The sequence below is a fragment of the Chiroxiphia lanceolata genome, chromosome 7 (assembly GCF_009829145.1).
Source record: "Chiroxiphia lanceolata isolate bChiLan1 chromosome 7, bChiLan1.pri, whole genome shotgun sequence".
NCBI classification, from domain to species: domain Eukaryota; kingdom Metazoa; phylum Chordata; class Aves; order Passeriformes; family Pipridae; genus Chiroxiphia; species Chiroxiphia lanceolata.
Window position 1 is genome coordinate 9788281 of NC_045643.1, and position 20081 is coordinate 9808361.

Sequence of the window (20081 nt, forward strand, 5' to 3'; positions counted from 1 at the left end):
CTGAAACTGAGAATGTCGAGGTAAGGGTAAACCATTCAGAAGTGGGGGTGAGGGGAAGTGGTGGTGGTGAGGGGTGAGACTTCCTCTTTTTTCCAAGAACACACGATGATCTGTGTGCTACCAATCCCTACACCATGAAAATTGGCACTTAGTGAATCGAGATCACAGAAAACTTTCTAAAAGGGATCTGAGCTCCAGGTCCTCTGGGCACCATGGAGGAGGCACACCGCCCCAAAATCCCTCTTTCCTTTGCCATGGCTCTGGCAGTCATGTATTGAGCTGATTCCATTAGGAGATCCTCTCAGATACAAGCTGCCCAAGTAACTCTTGGAGATCTTGAATTAGGGATTCTTAGTAGAATATTGAGCCTCTTCAGCTCCCACAAAAAAAGAAAACAATTGCAGTACAGAAAGGAAGGAACTGGCAAAGGTGCAACTTGAGTATCACAAGGATGGAGGCAACCTATTTTCACAGGCCATCACATTAGGGACAGAATCACATTAGTGCAGGACAATCCTGCCATTTCCTTTGACACTGACAGTCTCAATAGTTGTGTTTAGAAGCTAAATAACCTGTGGACTGCTGTGCAGGAGAAAGGATGATGAGGTATTGATTGCATTTTAGTTAGTGAGAGGGAGAGGGAAAGGGCTCACTCTATTTATATTGTCTGTTTACCACCATGGACAGAGCAAGACATGGAAAGTATGGGAAACCTTTGTTTTGATCAGAAGAAGTGATTTCACTGAAGTCTCCATAGCCTTTGCAAATACATCACTGATATGAAAAGTGGGCAGAGCAGAAAGGTGATGTGGGAAGATATATTTTGAAATCATTAGGTCTATTAGGGATTAAGAGATTGTTGGAGTTTCTTTAATTTTGATTATCCTTTATATTTTTAGAAATTAAATCTTCTTTCAATTATACTGCACTTAAGCCTTATGCTCTTAAACAAAACTCTCTCTCTGCTTTTTTATAGAAAAATCTTGAAATGGGAGAGGCTTTTGAACATTTTTGTACTTGAAGTCAAATTTTTAATAATCCCTTTTTGTAAAATAGGTTTTACATCTTCCATGCAGATATAGCTATAATCTTTCTCCCTATCATAATTAAAAGACACTTCTTTGACAATTCTGCCTCTTCTTTTTCCTTTAAATACTTTAGACAAAATACTGAAACTTGCACTTTTCCTTTTGCTCCTGCTGTGCTATCACCCCTATTGCAGTCCTGGTGTCACGTTTGTATTCAGCACAACTGCTTTGTGGCTCTGTTTCCTTCCAAAAGTCATAGAGTTTGCATTTTCCTGGCAAAAGCTGCTCTAGGTCCTGTGTGTGATGATGACAATGTTCACCTCCCTTTCAACAGAGTCTTCAACTGATCTGCTTGTGATTGTGCATGGCAGTTGCCCTCCTGGGGATGCACAGAAGTGGAACACATCTGGGAAGTCCTAAAACGCTAGCCAGGCAACAAGCACAGCATCTTTTTCTTTCCCCCAGGAGCCACTAACCATGCACAGGCATAGGAAATGATCACATATTTCTTTGGACTGCAAGGAAAGAAAGATAATTCAGATCCCCAAAGAGGTTTGTGTATGAAAACGTATTCTCTCTCTCTCTCTACCCAAACTAAAGCAAATTTACTTCTCTGGTCAATTTGATTTAGGTCAGCATACCAAGCACTACAAGTGTTGCTAAGCTCTTAAGAGGAACAGATTCCTCAAAAATGAATATATGTCCATTACAATTGTGCCTGGTAGCACCCCACTGGCTGGTCCCTCATGCTTTTAGACCTACTGCCATTTCCATTGCTTCTCTTCTTCTAAGCACAGTAGCTGACACTTTTCCTCATGCTTTCTCTAAGAGAGGACTTATGACTTATTCAGAGGATTAATATATTCTACATCTGAAACAGGGAAAGTCTCTCTCAATCTTTCCTCCACCACGCTGGCTGCACTGAGGAGATCTTGGTGCTCCTCAGCCAGTCCTGAAGCCAGTGCTGAGTCCAGACACCCAGGCTTTGGGTGGTGCCAGCTCTCTAGTTATGCAGATGGATGAAATGAGGTCCTCGGCTGCTCTGGGTGCAACTGCAGTAACATTTCTGCTGGCACTTTTAAGTGTCCTTGCTGGTACCTTGCCATGGCAGAAATGCTTTGGAAAAGCTGTTCTCAAGGGCACAATATTAGACAGAGTCAAATGATATGAGGGGCTGTGGGAAACCACTTGTTCAGTGTATATTTGAATTCACAGAATACCTGGAACACCTCTCTCCTGCAGGGGGAAGACATTTTGTTAATAAAAATACATGCTTTCGTTCATGTAGCTTTGATAACAGCATCTTTGGGGAAATTTGCTGATAGTGGTAGATTTAAAAATATTAAACCAGCCCTGTGAAGCAGGAAAGTTTTCACAATGTCATGGAGAAGGAAATTTGTATACAACCAGGGAAAGCCAGGATTCAGCCAGTGGAAGTTTGGGGAATCCTTCACAGAGACATCAGAAGGCACTGAAAAGTATTCCAGGTGCTTTCTGTGTGCTTAACTGTAAACACATAAATAACAGAGCAAAGAAAGGGAAGATAGCCTGGCTGTCAAACCCAAACTGAAGGAGAAAACAAGTTCGTGATGAACCTTGCAGACATCAGAAGGGACATAGTAAAGGTACCAGCATCAGCAGCTCTTGCCTTTCCAGTTTCTGTGCCCTGAGGCAGACTGGGCAGTGCTCACACCACACAACCCAACAGCCCACTCTGACATTTGTCCTCAGTTTGAAATTTCCTTGTTTAATCTTTATGTGCAGAAAATTTGGCACAGGTACATTCATCCCCACCAAAATGGGAGCCTTGTTCATCTCTTTGTTGTTCTCAGCATAATCACCATAATGAAATTTTTCATAACTAAAAAAACCCCAACAAACAAAAAACCACCCAGACTTTAAATACCCTGATTTATTTATTTTTTTTGAATGAAAGAACATCCTAGAGTAAAACACCAATATTCCACTTTTACCGTTGTATTTATTTGCTTGGAATCACTTGCCATTTCTTTCGGTAAAAATTATTTTAATCTCATTTCTGGGAAAATAGTTAATTCATTTTAGTTAATTCAGTCCTCTTCTGAGTTAAATTTTTCCCCTTTATTCACGTGTTTCTTACAGCCACTGCATCCAAGTTCACCGTTGCTTCAAAGCTATGACTCACACTTATGTCATAAAATACAGAATGGAGAGAAACTTGTGAGACTCATTTACTTTGATTTGATGTATGGTTTTGATTCTCAGTGTCAAAAGTGCAGCAGAACCTGTCATTTCTGTTCAAGACATGGGAAATATTAATAAACCAAATAAAGGAGACCACACAGGAAAATGTGAATTCCAAAAATATCAAAATGAAAAGCTGAAACTCAGTCCATGAAAATGAAAGGAAAGAATCCTGAATTTTTTATCAGAACTGTATTTGGTCTGCATATTTGAATGTATTTGTCATGCCTTATATACACAAAGAACAAACATAAATCAGACAATTTTTATTATTTTTTTCAAATTAAGGGAAGAAACAAGCAAAAAAAAAGACATAAACAGCTCATTTTTAACTTTATTACTGTGTAGTTGTTGACTTTGATAGAGTGACTTCAAAGACTTTACACTTTTTCCAGCACGAGAGTAACATCAGACTCAAATTCTTGATATACAAAAGAGCTCTGTTTGACTCGACAAACATTTTCCATCTAGAACTTTCTTTACTGTCTAAAAGGAAACCTCAAATCTCTTCTCCTAAAACTTGTAGTGAATTTTAATATTTTTTAAATTTCAGTAAAGAAGTAATCCATGTGCAAAGTCTAATAGAGGTCAAAGGATTGAAGCTCTGCAGGAAGGTTAAAAAGAGAAAACTAATCAGAAAATTGTAGAAAACCCTCTTACAAATGAAAAATTAAGATTTCTATCTCATATTCTGGTTGGTTTGTGGGGTTTTTTTCAAAGAATCATCGAAGTGAAAAAACTGCCTCAGTCCCAGTAGTTGGGCTCTAGACTGAGTGTGACCCAGCTGTTCCCAGAAGTCCTCACTGCATAAATTTTGCTTTGGAGTCAAAACCACTCAGTCACACCCTTTGCTACTTTGCAGATTAAAATAGTTCTGCTGAGATGCCCATCTTCTTTTCTGAGAAGTCATTTTGTTTCCTTTCACAAGCATAATACTGGGGCTTTGCAGTGGTGATTGCTGTAGGATTTTCTGTGGGGTTTTTTTGATTAGGAAAGACAAAACTGCATCAGTTTTGACTTCTAGTTAAGTCTGCTCACTGCTTAAAATAACCTAGTATGTAAACCTCAATTTAAGTTAGGGGTACAGATAAAAGAGGTATGAAACCATAATTTTAACCACAGTTTATATGACCTGTGTGTTTAAAGATTTACAGATGTTCCTAAATACAATTGCCTGTTTTGTAGAGAAAAATGTCTACAAATTTGTCTTTATTTAGTCAATAATAAAGGTGAAAGAGGTTGTTTCAGCAGTGAGATAGTTTAACTACCCAACCGAATCTGTTTTAAAGACTAGGTGGTCTTCAAAAAGACATCAGCTGTTGTTCTGCATATGGGCATTGCAGAGGTGGGCAGGGAGAATAAGCTGTGGCTGATTCTGGTAGTATCACTGTGTGAAATAGTTACTCAATTGAATTATTTTCTTTAAGAATGGGTCATCTTAGCACTCAGGCTTCAAATTCATATTTGATTCTCTTTGAAGTAAATAATAGAAATTTCCTACTGGGCTAAGTATGTCCTTGTTTTTTTGGTTTTGCTTGGGGGGCAGGCTCTGAACAAGCAGAATAAGGAGGAAAATATATATCAAGCACCTGATAAATGTCTCTTATTTGCACAGATTTCTAAAAAGAGGCGGACTTGTAGGTGGGGAGATGGTAACTTATTTGCAGCACTCTGTTTTCTGCAGATTCCAGAAAGAGACAGATTCTGGTATAAAGGCTGAATGTGGATTATGAGACAGCAGACTGATAGAAAAATCAGTCCATGGGACACATAAACTATGCCAGAAAGACACTGCCTCCTTCCCATACAATCTATCCAATTTTGACTTGGAAGTTTTTGTATGCTAACCTGGGTCTGTCAGATCTAGAGCACAATATGAGGTTTCAGAAGGATGTATAGCACCGCTGAGTGGTTCTTGTTCACTGAGGAAGATTGGCACTTGAATGTGGTGACAGACCTTTATAAATTGCAGTTGTGGGTGGCAGAGCAATCAATGGGGAGATTAAGACTTTATTTTTAGGAAGGTGGAATAGCAACATGCTAAGAGACAAATCACGAAGCAAACAGAAGTGGGCTGAAAGAATACAGGAGATAAACAAGCTATGCAGGACAAGTGGATAAAATAAAAACTCACAGGGATAAAATTAGAAAACGAGCAACGTTTCTGACTCATGTGCGAATCCCGAATTCTGTGATTCAAACTCGTGTTTATCTATCCAGAACAATTAAGAAAAAAGGCTAAATAGATTTGCAAAAGGAAAGAAAAATCAAACTTCTGTCACTGGAAACTGGTTAAATCTCAATATGTTTGGGTTTCTGAAGCTTTCTGGCAGGCAGAGCACGACTGGGACCTATGGCTGCCAACTTCACATCTGAACCTTATCAGCACTCCCTTATCAGAGACTGGGAAATGGCCAGGCATGGGGAGGTAATGGGAGAGGCTGGGTCTCAGGATACCAGGCAGCTTTCTACAGGAAACCCCCCCAAAAGAAGCAGCTTTCTGTAGGAAACCTCACCCTGAAACAAGGTTTTTTGCCTAGATATAGCCAGCCATGTCCCAGTGTGGTTATTTTTCTGTCTCCTTGTCTTTCCATTTTGTGATGGGGGATGCAAAGTACAAAAATGCCAAAATAATATACAGGTGAGTCAACAAATAAAGAATCAAAAAGGATTAATGTACCCTATAGATGAGAAGGTGTGTCCCTTTATCATAAACATGTCACCAAACAGACCTTCCTTTCACCCCAGAAGAGTGACTGTCTGATACAGCTCCCTTGTGACACCTTGGCTTGTCAGGAACACTCAGTCTCATGGGAGGTTTCCCACGTCTGTTGTCAGGGTAGGAGCTGCTGTTCTCAGTCTTGTGTAAAGATTACTATAATTGTGGTATCTTTGGACTGTAAGAGGATCATTAGCTCCCCAATGATCTTAAATGTTTATAGTTCTCCCTTTCACTTCAATTGATTTTTCTAAACACAGGTTGCCCTGGAACTGGAGCATATTGTGTCTCTGAAAAGCTGGATACACAGTTTTTCCTTCTGTCACAGGGCAAGAGGAAATGCTTGATCAGTGGGAACTGCTGGAGGAGAGGTGATTATGATGCTTACTTTTTTCATGAAAACATTCATTTTTAATTCTGTCAAACCAGCTTGAATGAGAATGGTGTAGTGTTTTCCTGTGTTTCTCACAGATGCAAATTGTCCTCTGCACTGCTGATTCCTCATACTCTCTAACTTTCTCATTACTTCTTGCCAGAGTTCTTACCAGATGTGTAAATCAAAATGTATCAGACAGCTTATAAATGCTATGGGATTTTCTGCATTTTACATAGTTTTTTCTTATGCTCTTTCATTATCCCTCTCCAGATGCAGCTCACTGATATGTGCCCATCAATGACTTCTGTCCTGCTTCAGAAAACAATATGATTCCATAAAAAAAAATAAATGGTTTTATAACTTGTCAAAGACAGGGAGAAACACAAGAAACACAAAAGGTTGGCATCTTGGGATTGGGTGAAGCAGGAAGTTCTAACTTATTGGTTTTAGGGAAAAGACATTTGGAGAGGATTCCTTAATAGAAAAAACAGCAAAACTGAGATATGTGTGTTTTCAAATGCAGCTATTTATATGAGATTTTACCCAAAAATCCTGAATGTAGCTATTTAGATGAGGTTTGACCCAAGAATCCTGATGTACATCTACTCTTTTCTTCACCTTTATATTTTCTGATTTTCTGCCTGTGAAAATTGCTGGACCTCCTCTGTCACATAGGGAGGAATCTTCGACTTTCCTAGCAATTAACATCAGTTTGGTAAGAGACTAATTTTTGGCTTTTATTTGATGACACAGTGTTAAACCTCAATGGAAGATACTGGTCATCAACCTTCTTATTTCTCTGGACTCATATTCCTCCTGCCTATAAAATCAGGAAGATGTCTTCAGAAGACATCTTATTGCCTAATATATTAGAAAAGATGGGCATTTGGGCAAACCTTCCCAGCTCCAGAGCAGGTTTTACATTCTAAGTATAGTAAATAAACATACAAAAAGGTTAGAGGTTAGGAAATAAAACCTTATATAATACTACATATAATATTACAATTTATTCCCTGAAATGTTTTGTACTGATTTTATTTTGGGATATTTACTGGTCTGAAACTTCCTGAAAAGGAAAAATACCTTTGAAATCAGTATTTTATTTTTCTATGTTTTTTTCCTTAACTTTTTTTTATTTAATAAACTACATTTGTAAAAACATTAGTGAGTTTAACTTGTAAGCCTAAATGCTTACTTTTGTCAGACAAATAAACTAAACTCCAACCAAAAATAGTCTATTATGTCTGAGAGGATTTTCTCCTGTTAATTGAAAATGAACTGGAACTAAGCTAAATTACTTGGATGTTTAATCTTTCTTTGCTACACTAGGGTTACTAGTGGGTGCAAGCATAGACACATTTCTAAATAGAAATAACAAGCTATTTAGTGTTTCAGCTCTGGTAAATGCTGAGAAGGGCAGTGACCTGTAATACTAGTAAGAGTAAGAGCATTTCGAACTCCCAGGCATTCCTGCTAAAAGATAACTTCTCAAAGCTTAGATTTGTTTGTAGCCGAGGGAAATGTTAAAGAAAGTTCTTGTAAGAAAGCTGATTTCCTCCATCGTTAATGCAGAGAGAATTTAATCTTCAGAAAATTGAACTCGTTTGCAAGCAGGAAAATAAAGAGGTTATTTTAAGGATCAAGCAGCAGGATAGACTGGATCTCCTGTCCTGAGGGAAAATTGCAGTAGTTACAGCTCCGTGTGGCATCAAGCCCTTGCTAATCCTCTAGGCATTGCTCCCTATATTGTCAGGCATAGGCAGCACTCTCAGGGAGGACCTGTAGATAATGTACGTGGGGTCAATTCACACAGGAGAGCAAAAGGAGGAAATTACCCTGCATCCCTAGGGAAACTCTCAGCACAGAGAAGGCAGGAGAAGTCTTTCAGAGGAGAAAAGGTGTGTCCGGCAGACAGATGGTGATTAGGTCTGGCTTTGGGGGAGCAGAGATGCTGGGAGCTGTGTCCAGCAGAAGCTGGTTTGCTGGCCAGGGAGGAGGAGAGCTGGGGAGGTGCAGATATCTCCACTATATCTCAGTAAGGAAGGACATACCCATCCAGTGTATGTGTTAACTAAAGCCAATACTGCACTTGCACAAAGAAGCAGAGGCTGCTTAAATATTCTCTAAAAAACACACCAAACACGTCTCTTAGACTCCTCATTATTTTCACTGACAGGCAGTTCCCCCTGTCTTGCAACACTTCACAACCCCTTGTTAACATTCCCTTTTCCATCCTTTAGGTACAGGTGCTGTTTCACTCCACTGCCACAATTAAAATTACCTAGATATATGCAGTACAAAGGTGCTCTTTTCTCAGTCCCTCAAAGCACAGACATCAAGGGCTGGATCCCCAGCCCATTGACATCAGTGGGAGTCTTTTCATTCATCTCAGTGGAGTCTGTGCCAGGCCAAGGAGGGACACAGACAAGTGAAGGCAGTTTGACCATCACATTTTCCTTTCATCAAGTGCTTTACACAGCCAAACTGTTTTTAATGTAACTTCTGCTCCTGAGTTGGAAATTTCTGTCCATGTGAAGTGAATTTGCTTTAATAGCTACAGAGGTTTCCATGCAATTCCAGGATGGGTCTGAGAAGTGCAGTGAAGAACTTAAGTAACATGGGACCTGTCAAAGGTAATGAACATTTTTATTACTTTTTTTCCTTCATTTGGCAGCTGAACTGGAGGGAGAGATGTAAAACCAGTTTGGAGCACAGCAAGTAGAAGATGAAGGCAAATGAAATATTACCATGGTGGTTTAGCTCCATGTGCCCTGGCACACATCAAGTGGCAGGAAGGAGAGGGCTGAGGGATGGCATTCAGGTGCAGCTAAAGCATCAGTGTCACTATGGAGACAAAGGCAGCAATAGTATGGGGAAATGAGCATCACTTTGATGGCCTGTGTGGGAGGGAGGGTAGGATCCAGCTTTCAGTCACCAGTCTGGGATGGGATGTGTAGAAATGGCTGCACTCACCACAACAATTCACAGACTTCCTGTGGGTGTCAAGAAAAAAGAGATCATTGTGGCAGAAAGAGAACTTTGCAGAACTAGAGACTCTACGTACAGGTGTAGATATGATCTTCTCAAGTGTCTGTAAAGTTTTCACTTAGAAAAGAGGTAATATTTAGAAACCATGAATTTCTCATTAAATATTGAACTATCTTTCAGAATAATGGATTGCTACTTTCTCCCTTGGAAGAGGTGCCTTAACATGGTTCTTATGGCACGTCTCTTTAGCTATTGACTTTCTTAGGAGGAAACTACTGAGTGACAGGTAAGAAAAAAATAATTATTTGTCTCCTATTCTCCATTTAACCTGATTGAGCTTGGCAAACATTGGAAACTCAAGTGAAAAGCTCACATTAAGTAAACTTTCTGCCTTCTTTCAGTAGCACCTCAGCTACCTTAATATTTGGAGTGTCGTTAAAAGGTCAACTTTATTTTGGTGAAGCCTTGTCCCTGGGATGCTCGGGATCATGGTCAACCTGTAACAGCTCGATGCATTGTCGGAAAAGTGCATGGGTGAGGTTTCTGGGTGATGGCCAGAGAGCCACCTGCTCCCTAGGATGAGCTCCATCATGAGTGCAATGTCCAAAGGAGGCCATACCCACTTCTCACACGCCATGCTGACCAAAAGCTTGGGAGAGTTTATCTCCAGAGATAAAAATGGAGATTTTTTTTTTTCTTCCCCTTAGCATATCTTCTTTTCTAGAGCTGTAGAGCCCTATTCTTTGCAAATACATTGTCATCATTGTAGGCCAGGAGGTCTGGGGCCTCAGACATGGTTACAGCATTAGCCATTTCCATTTCTGAGCCATAAATGGCTAACTATCCATAATGGATAACATTTTATTAGATCTAAGGCCATAACAGCGTAAATAGCCTGCTACTGTGTGAAGCAGCTCTAAAATTGGTGATATCAAGCAAGGCCTGGCTGAGGGAGGTTTGATCCTAAAAATGGAAATGGAAATTAACTTTGAGTTATCTGTGGTTTGCATATTTTTTTCAGGGAAACAATGCATTACAGGGAAGAGGGAACTGTCCTTGAGTTTTGTCCCACAATTATGGATATGCAATCTCCAGGGACAACCTCAGGGTGAGGACATGGTTCTGAAACAAACATTAGAAAGAGGCTTCTGGTTACTGATCTTTGAAACACTCGAACTGAGCAGGTTTAGTTGTTTGGAGCTGAATCTGAATCAAATACAGCTTGGCTTTTTAATTTATGGCTGGTCAAAGTAACTGTGGCCATGAGACTTTTTCCATTTTAGGTCATGGCATGAACTGCTACTGTTAAGATTCTTTTTGAAATCATCATTTATCTATGCAAACAATTTATACTAATTATATGGAAAGCTCTTACTGTCAGTTCATAGAAATCACCCTATTTATCATGATGTAAAATTATATGTACAGTGTGCAAGAAGCATATTTTAAATATGGATCTACGTACTGTTCTTTATTTGATCAAACAAAGTCTTGATTGCCTTAGAAAGTAACTGAAATCAAGAAAATAATTGTTCCTTCTCACTCTTACAAGTATAAGTCTCCTTTTTTGAGAGCTAACTTAGTGTAATTGTCCATAAAATGAAAATCATCATGAACCATTTTGAAAGCAATGCTATAGCCACTTATAAGAAATATAACAAGATAAGCACTGTGTCTTGGATGTACAGTTAGGATACCAATCACAAGGTAACTGTGTTTTACTGAGTATGCATGACAACAAAAACATGTACATTTAACTCCTTCAGATTATTGTCTTCATGGAGGTAAGAGCTAATTTACACCACTGAGACTTCTACCGATTCTATCAAAGTTCCAAAAACTTCTTTGAGAAGTCTTAGAGTCTAGAGGAAAACAAAAATAAGAAAGTATAAAGTTAATTTAGATGGAAATTAATAAATTGTATTTAACATTTTTCACAGCTTAACTGGCAAAAACTACCTTACTGTAGGTCTGCTGTAATTTGCATGTTCTGCCATCAAAGACCTTTGGAAAATAATTGCCTAAATCTTGAGTGTTGAACCCTGCTGAGTTGCCCATTGGACAACAGAGAGCGGTACCCAGCCCAGAGACTGTGGAATGGGGCACAGATTGGGGCTGCAGCAACAGGTTTCTCTGTGCTCTACTATCCCATGAAATTCTGAGTGTGTCCACAGGGCTTATCCAGTACAACAGAAGCTAATGAAAAGATATCATTATGTTCTCTCTTACTTTTTCCATCCCAATAGTGGTAGCTTCTGGATTGAGTTATTGATGGCAGAACATCATTTTTACCCTTTGAGTAGAAAGCAATAACAGTGCTTGATGGCACCTCAGATTTTAAAGCTGATGTTTTTTTCTAGAAGTCAACGTGGTGTTAAATCCAGCATTTGTAAACTAGTTTTTTTGTTGTAATAACTAAGCTATCTTAGCTCTTAAACCCAACTAATTATTACATCAGCTTGCTGATAGACTGAAGATAACAAACCTTCAGTTTGGCATACAGGTTGTCACTAAACAAAATATCTGTTTAGCAAACCATCAGAATTTGTGGATGATGGGAAGCAGATGTATCATTAAACACTAAATGGGAATATCATTTACAGTAGATGTCATGTTTCATTTTGATAAACTTCAAAAAAACCCACGTGAAAGATGCAGCCCTGTGTATCCAGTGCTGAAAGCAATATTTTGAAAGGTAATGTTATGGTACTCTGCTAGGCTGGTAAAGCTAAGATTTATTAGAAAATATGATATATGGCCCAAGCATTACCATGAAAAGATAATGAAATGCGATCTGATATATGAGCTGCTATCCCATATGAAAAGCTCAGAGAAAAGAAGCTGTAACAAATACAATCTTCACTTTGTAGAAAAGGCACATGAAGGGCAGGGACTTGACTGGGACCTGCCAGTTGTCATCAGCTGTTTGTGGACTTTGGGTTGCTGTAGACTGATCTTGCTTCATTAGCACTTACTGTCCTTGTAGCTGAAAAAATTGTTCCTTGTCATTTTTCATTTTTCATAGCCTGTAATGATCAAATAGATATTAATGTAAATAAGGAGACTCAATGAAACATGCTTGAAATGATTCTGTTGTTGGGGAAGAAAAAATCCTTCTGTTTACCTGTCACACTCCTGTCACTGTCTCTTGAGTGACAATTTACTACTTTTAATGCATGCATATCTCTCACCTTTCCCTCATTTTGAACATTTTTCCTCCTTTCTCCTTTCTCTTCTTCCGATTTAATCTCAATTTAATTTAATTTTTAATGCCAGCCTACGTAGGATGCTCGTCTTCTAAATCACAACTTGGGAGAAAATACATGGAAATAACACCTTTCTTGAGGCTGTTCTAATTCCTGTCTCCACGGCCAGTTTTGTTAAGACTCTCTTTGGTTCAGATTTCCCCAAAATACTTCTCAACAACTATGTTTTTCTTTCTCTTTTTAGAATCCCTGTCTAGGTATTATAACCCATTATACCTTTCTTTGGGTATGTACCCTATATCCCTTATTATCCATGTGAAATATGTAATATGTATGAAGCAAATGCAAAGCATGCTGCATTATCATCATAATTAATAGTAAAGCTCCCTCTGCAGTGACTACGGATCTGCTGCTGGAAAGGTACAGAAAGACACCACTGGCTTGGAAAGTGTAAAGTATGATACAGTGATGGGTTATGGTTTGCTAGTGCAATTTTGTTTGAATTGTCTATCCCCGGTTTGCTACTCAATTTAAATAGGGTGAACACAGGCAAGAGCACTAATGAGGCCCTTCTGAAATTTTAGAACGATGCTCATTACTAAGACTAGAGCAAATATTTATAATTTATCATTGCAACTAGAAAAAACAAGGATTTATTTCAGAAGTACCAAACAGTGGTAAATTGTTGCCTTGTGGAACAGACCATACTCTCAATCTGCTGAAGTACAGCAGTGCAGTGTAAGGAAGCAAAGTGACAGGCATGGAGTTCTGGCTTGTTGCCTCTGACATGTGATGGAGGTCTGTGATGGAGTCATTCCCGTTGTGAACAGTGGTCAGATCAAGAAAAGCAAATTGCAGATCTCACTTGGGGAGCATTCTGTCCTTCTGATCCTGACAAACTGTATTCCTTTACCCAAACCTTTGATCCACAGCCCTACTGGCAGTTTCCCAAATAAGCAGCAGTGGAACACAATGGATGATTCACCACGATGTACACAGGTTTAGGTGGGGATTGTGAGCAGACCATGAGACCATATCTTATAGCAAAGGGGACTCCAAGAGGAAAACAAGGGCACTGAAATGCACTTTTGCTCACCAGAGCTGGATTGTTTATGGAAAATTATTAGGAGAGTGAGGGCAAGTGGCAACTGTACATACACCATGTGACATGGAAGGCTTCCAGATGAATTAAAAAGATCTTCCCAGGCAGTGAGTCAGCCTCAAGGACAAAAGGCACTGGTCAGTGTGAGACAAGTGTGCCACCAATAACGTCCTGAGGTGGTGGGTGTTTTCTGAAGCTGCTGGGATTCACCAGCCTGCCTGTGGAGCTGAGAGAGATAGACTTGCTGTGCTGATGCTCCTACCACCTAGCAGTGCCTGAGCAGAGGACTGAGTGCTGGCTCCTTGCTGCCCTGAACTGCACCTCCAAGCCAGCCACAGCCCCTGACTGTCAAGACCTCTGTATGAAAACAGAAAACACTGATTTTTTAAGTGCCTAATGACCCTAGTTGACAAAAAGTGCTGCCAGAATTATACAGAAAACAGCAGCGAGGACAAGGATGATGGTTATGGATAGTTCTTACATGCAGAATGATAGATGTGGCTCACTTTTACTCATTATGCCACAAACTACTGGGTCCAGTCCATGAGCCAACTTCCTTCATGCTCTCAATCTCCTCTGAAGCTCACAGCACAATTAATGATAAATGAACATCTATCAAATTAATTTCACAAAAGCTATATGAGATCAATAGCAGTACAGCGCAACTGGTAAACTGTTAACTGCGCGTGACCAATCATGCTCAGAAGATGGGGTGGTTTTGTTGTGTTGACATGTATAAATTGTTAAGCCTTCACTTTCATAGTTTATGATGTCAGATGAATCCCTTGGGAAAGTATTTTCCTTCCGAATGATGTTTAAATGTCTATAATTCTGTGCTGAGTGCAATTTACCAACAATGGTAGTGCTTTAAGGCATAGAGTAGGCTCCTCTATTTCTGTATCAAGCGATTTGACATTTAGAATAATTTGTTAACTGCAGCAAAAATATATAAACAATGTAATTTTCTTGTAAACAGTTGCCGTGTAAAACATGCAGTATAATTGGTAAGCTCTGTTGCAAGCGTGAACAATGCTGATTGAGGGAGACTTGTCGTGAACGTAGGCGTACAAAATCAAAAGCACTCCATTGGTTTGCATCTACAAGGGTCTGCTCAGCTGGGAAAGTAAAGAGAGGCTGCTGATGGAAATAGCTTTTTTAGAGCAGGAAGAAAAACCCCAACATTTTCGCCAAGGCTCGTTCATCTTCCTTCTGTCCGGATGTGACAGAAGCTGTTGAACCTGTGGGGTGCATGTCCCTACTGGGTGGTGAGGGTAGCAGTGCTGGGATTCTACAGTACAGCTATCTGGACTTGGATCCCTGCTTCCATGGGGAGTAAGGGTGCAAAATAGCCGTGTCTGAGTATCAAAATGACTCGCTGTGCACTTCCAGTCAGGACTAGAGCCCTGCCAGCTTCAAGGCGATCGAGCGCCTGAGGGCCTGTGAGTGCAGCACAGCTTGGGTCTCTCTTCCCAGGACATCAGCATGTATGACCCTTAATTATGTCCTTAGCAGTCCAGTCTGCTTTTTGTGTGCATTTGTGCTCCTGGAACAGAAAGAAACCCTTTGTTTCTGGTGACCAGATGGATAAGGATATAACCCTATGCATCTTATTTTTTAGAAGCAAGTTGAGACATGCACTGCACTGTACAGCAATTCACAAATGCTTTAGTCAATAAAAAGAAAATATAAAATTGCTAAAAGCAACATATTCAAAGAATTTGCTTAGAGATTTATAGTGATACAATTCTTTCTTAGTAGCAGTTTGGAGGATAAAGCAAAGTTTTTAAAAAATGGCTGGATGCTTCGTAAACTGCAGCAACACAGCATCTATTCATTAACTCATTGCAATCATTAATACTTTGTAGGCTCTGATTCCTATGTAAGCTTCTGAGAGAGCAGAAAGAGGATTTATTCCTAGTGGCACATTATTCTGAGTGCATCCTTCATCTAGCCAGTAAAAAGATTCATTTTCCTCTCCTATTCATTTTGCTTTCTTGCAGGACTGTCTTTTGTGAACCACCTCTCTTTGCAGGGCCTAGTCCTCTTCTCGGTGATAACTAGGCTGCCACAAGCCTTTCCCATTCACATGCCCTCTCTTATTATAGCAGCAACCCTTTGTGGATGCTATTGTCCTCTTTACTTCTATTTCTCTGGAATCAAAATCAAATGCTCTGTTTCTCCCAGAGCATAGTGGTGGAAACATGCTTTTCACAGAAAAGATCTGTATCTCTGGTTCCACGAGTTATCTGCTTCAGTACCGCAGTCGTCATTTTGAGTTTATATTATGAATCCTGCAACTATTCAAATTGTGCTTACAGTATATTCAGAGGTACATGAAACATTTGCGAGCACCTTATCTTTATTTAAAAAGAAAATAAAATTTTATTTCCTTCTCAAACATGGTCTTTTAGGGGAATAAGGTTTTACATACTCCTTGCGCATAGTAACTGTTGCTAGGGGTCCAGTATTTCTTCAGAATCTCCTTCAGCTGAGGTTTCATCTTAACATTTGTCAGTGTGTTCAGTGAGAATAAAACAGAGCATTGAAAAAAAACAACAACATCTCCCCCCATCATTCACATCACCTTAAACCTTTTACAGATTCAAGGGTTGTGGTAGCAAGGCCTTTTCTCTCTTCTCACTTAGGCATGGTGCATACCAGCTTTGTATTGAAGTAAATGAAATCACACTACTATTTTGTCTTAAAAATATTTATATATTATGGGGGTTTTTCCCCTGATCAAGCTTAATTATCAATTGGAAAATACACATGTAGCACACAGTGAAATGGGTGGGGGTTTTGCCCAAAAATTGTGTGTTCAGGTTCATTTGGTTTCTGTGAAAGCTGAGATTTTGTAGAATTCAGGGAGCTTTCCTCACGAGCAGCCAAGATAGACCATGTGAGGCCCTATTTAACCAAACACTGCCCCACACACTTGAAGATGTGATCACCTTCAAATGCACAAGGATTTGTGTAAATATGCACTATATGCTTAAATATACTCAGTCACTGTGCTCAGGGAGACATAAGTGATTGCACTGAGTAGTTTTATTATCGAAGTAAATCAGATTTAGTTACTCTTTTAACCCCTTCAGAAACATCATGGCTACTCTTTTAAACCATGAAGGTCTTGTCTTCGGGCAACATAAAATGTAAAATGAGCATGGGAGTCAGATACTGGCCAGAGCCTGTTATTTGCAGCAAAGAAAGAGAAGGATGAGGAACATGCATCTTCACATTGGTTCTTTAAGGCCACGCAATGTTCCTATAGCAGCAGCTTTTCCTGTTAAAGCTGAAATGCATTTGCATTATTTTCAGCAAAATCCTGACTGTATTTCAGCAGAGATACAATCTAGTCCAATAGAGGTAATTTTCAAAACACAGTCACAACATAGGATTTACTCTTTTATTTAATTGGTTTAGTAGAAGATGCTGTTTCTCAAAAACACATTGTTGCTTTGTTTTTCCTTAAAAATCCATTAGCTTTTATGCAGGTCTTTAAATATTTATAAGATTTAAATAATCTTTTAAAGCATCCTCAGAGAAGACGTTGACTCTTCTTTTAGTTAAATGGTTCTTATTTTTCTGGTAGGGGAATTGTTTAAGTACTCAGCCAACTAATTCCCCAAATTAATCACAATATTTTTATACTCAAATGTCTGTTTTATGTAAGCAAAGAGAAATACAAGAGACAAACTTTTTATATTTATGTGTAAACTGACTTACTACTTGTATGATGGGGATGTTATGCAGTGATTCTGGGGCTGACTGTAAACTGAGGATGCTTTTAAATAAACACATCAGGAATTCACGCCCCTCTAAAAAATTATATTGTAAGAAAAGTTTTGCTACAAAATATGTCTCATCTTCCCATTTCTTCCTTAAAGCCATCTGAAGTGTTCCATATTTGCAAAATGGGTGCTGGAGAATAAGCAATGTCATCCACAGAAGAAGCATGAAGTTTGTGGTGAAAGCCAGAATTAGAACCAATTCCAGAGATGAGCAACATTCCAACTTGCTCACACCTCGTGGTCAAAGCGTGCTGTAAGCACAGTCTACAAAAGGAAAGGTATGTATTTACAGCAATTCTGTGTGGAAACTACCTTACACTTGAATTCTTGTGGCTCCAGGAAACACTTCTCCACAGAACATATTTGCTTCCCAGAGGTTCCTTGCACAGTCAAAATCTGGGACTGGGGGTGGGGGGATGGAAGTAGGGTGTGTCTGTCTGTCTTGGATGTTTTTATACCTGTCCCTGCATAGCACAGGTGAATGAACAATGGCTCGTGGGCTGCATTTTTCATTTAGTTGGCTCCTGGTTGGCTTTATTTGGTTTGCCCTTTTGCTGAGCAGTTTTTGTTTCTTTGCTTGTTTCTGCTAACAGCAGAAGTGCTACGTCTCTGTAGAGTTAAACTAAATGCCAGGCTTAGGATGTCTCTTCAGAACAATTAATTGTGCTTTAGAGATATGGTAAAGATAGACTCCAGTATCATGCAGGTTCAACAGAGTTTTCCTGTACCTTTGGCTTATGCTGATCTCCTCAGCTGAAACCAATATTTCTTGGGCATATCTTGCTGCGAAGCAAATCTGCCTTTTGCAATCCAGCCTTGTTTCCCCTGCCCACTGTATTGCCCCTGGCAGCTCTCTGGCAGCCACAGCAGTCAGGCATCAGCAGAAATCTCCTCAGTGGTGGGAAAGTAATTAACAAGAAAAAGCAAAACCATTCATGCACATGGCTGCACCCTAAGATGTTCAAAAAGGTGATTCATATTAATATTATTAAAACAAAACAGGCATTCTCTAGCTGTAGCCAACACCATTGTAATTGGTGTTGCGGGATATTTTCTAGCATTAACCTACCCCTGTGGTGATAACGATAAATGATGCTCAATTTTTTTTAATCAAGAGACAATATTCTTGTTGGCTGATTGAAGTGTTTTTATTGGAAATAGCTTCTAATAATAACCTGTCTTGTTAGTAGTGTAAATTCTGCAGGCTAAAATCCTTTGATTCTCATTAAATTAACTAATTACTGTCTCACTGGATCGATGGATTTAGGAGCAACTGACATAATCTTGCTACAAAGAGAAAGTTGCCAAATTCCATCACTTTGCTTAAACCTATTACCCTTGGATCTGTGCACTGGCAGTAAGTTATCACCATGTAATTAATGATTTTAGTTGGTTGATTGCCATATCAAGAAGAGGCAAAGACGTAAGGTTTAAGCTAAACAAACAAAAAAAATGGCACCAGAAGAACTGCATGTGGAGTTTATTAATTTAAGGTGGTTTTTTTACAAAATATGAAAAAATATTCATGGGAAAAAACCCAAAACACATGAAGTTCTGCCCACCATTGCAAGGCAGATGCTGTTAAGCCCGCTCAGCAGCAGTGTTCAGCTGGCTGCAAGCAGCAAAGACTCCGGGTGGGTGCCCAGGAGCTGTGAGGGGTGTTGGTGCTCTCCAGCACACCACCAGCGGGTTCCCACGGGCTCCCACCAGCACCGGGCACCAGCTACTTGTACACTTGACACTTTGCCTCAGGGATGCCTCTGCTTTGCACAGCCAGGCAAGCAAATGTCAGGCTGAGGATCCCTGCACTGGGCACTGGGCTAAGGTTTAGCCTGTGCTCTGGACCTTGAGCCCCCACAGCAAGTGTTTGTGACACCATTAAAATTATTCCACTTTGCTTTTTTGCTTAGCTCTGCAATGGACTTTTAAGGGTCCTGTCCTATGTGATAAATATAAAAATAGGAATTCACAGGATTAGTGAGTCAATTAATCTCTAAAACAGTTGATCCATAAGGTAGGAGGACTAAATTTTAGAAGGTTAATGATGCAAATAGGCAAAGCCCTCTCTCAGCTGTGAGCGCTGCATTACATCCTACTCCTAGCTTAGCTATCCAAGTGGTTTATTATGTTTGCTTGGCTTTAATCTATACATTTTAACATACTCTTAGTTGATTTTAATTTTAAACTAAGATACCCTGACAAATCTCTTTCAGTATAATTAGAATTTTCCCTTTAGTTTGCTATTTAGTCATTATTTTCTTATTTCCGCTTTATTTTCTGGTGGATAAATCCTCTTATTCATTTGTTTCAATGAAGCTTGAATAAAGGTCATTTAAATTGATTCACCTTTCTTATCTGCCTTGCATTTATTCTATAATCCTACCTTCTATTGTGTGGAGAAGAATAGCTTTCTTTTCTCTGCTTCTTTCTGCTAGAAGAAAAATGGTAACCTTTTATTAAATAAATCTGGGAAAGCTGTGCTCCAAATCCATATTATCACTAGCTTGGGGAAACCAATTATTTCACAAACTTAAAAAAAGAAAACATGCAGCACTTTTTGTAGTTTGCTGTTAGATGGTCTGAACTTACTGCCTCAAGCCCCTTAAATGAATGAGGGTAATACTTTGGTATAATTTGCAAAAGCAAAT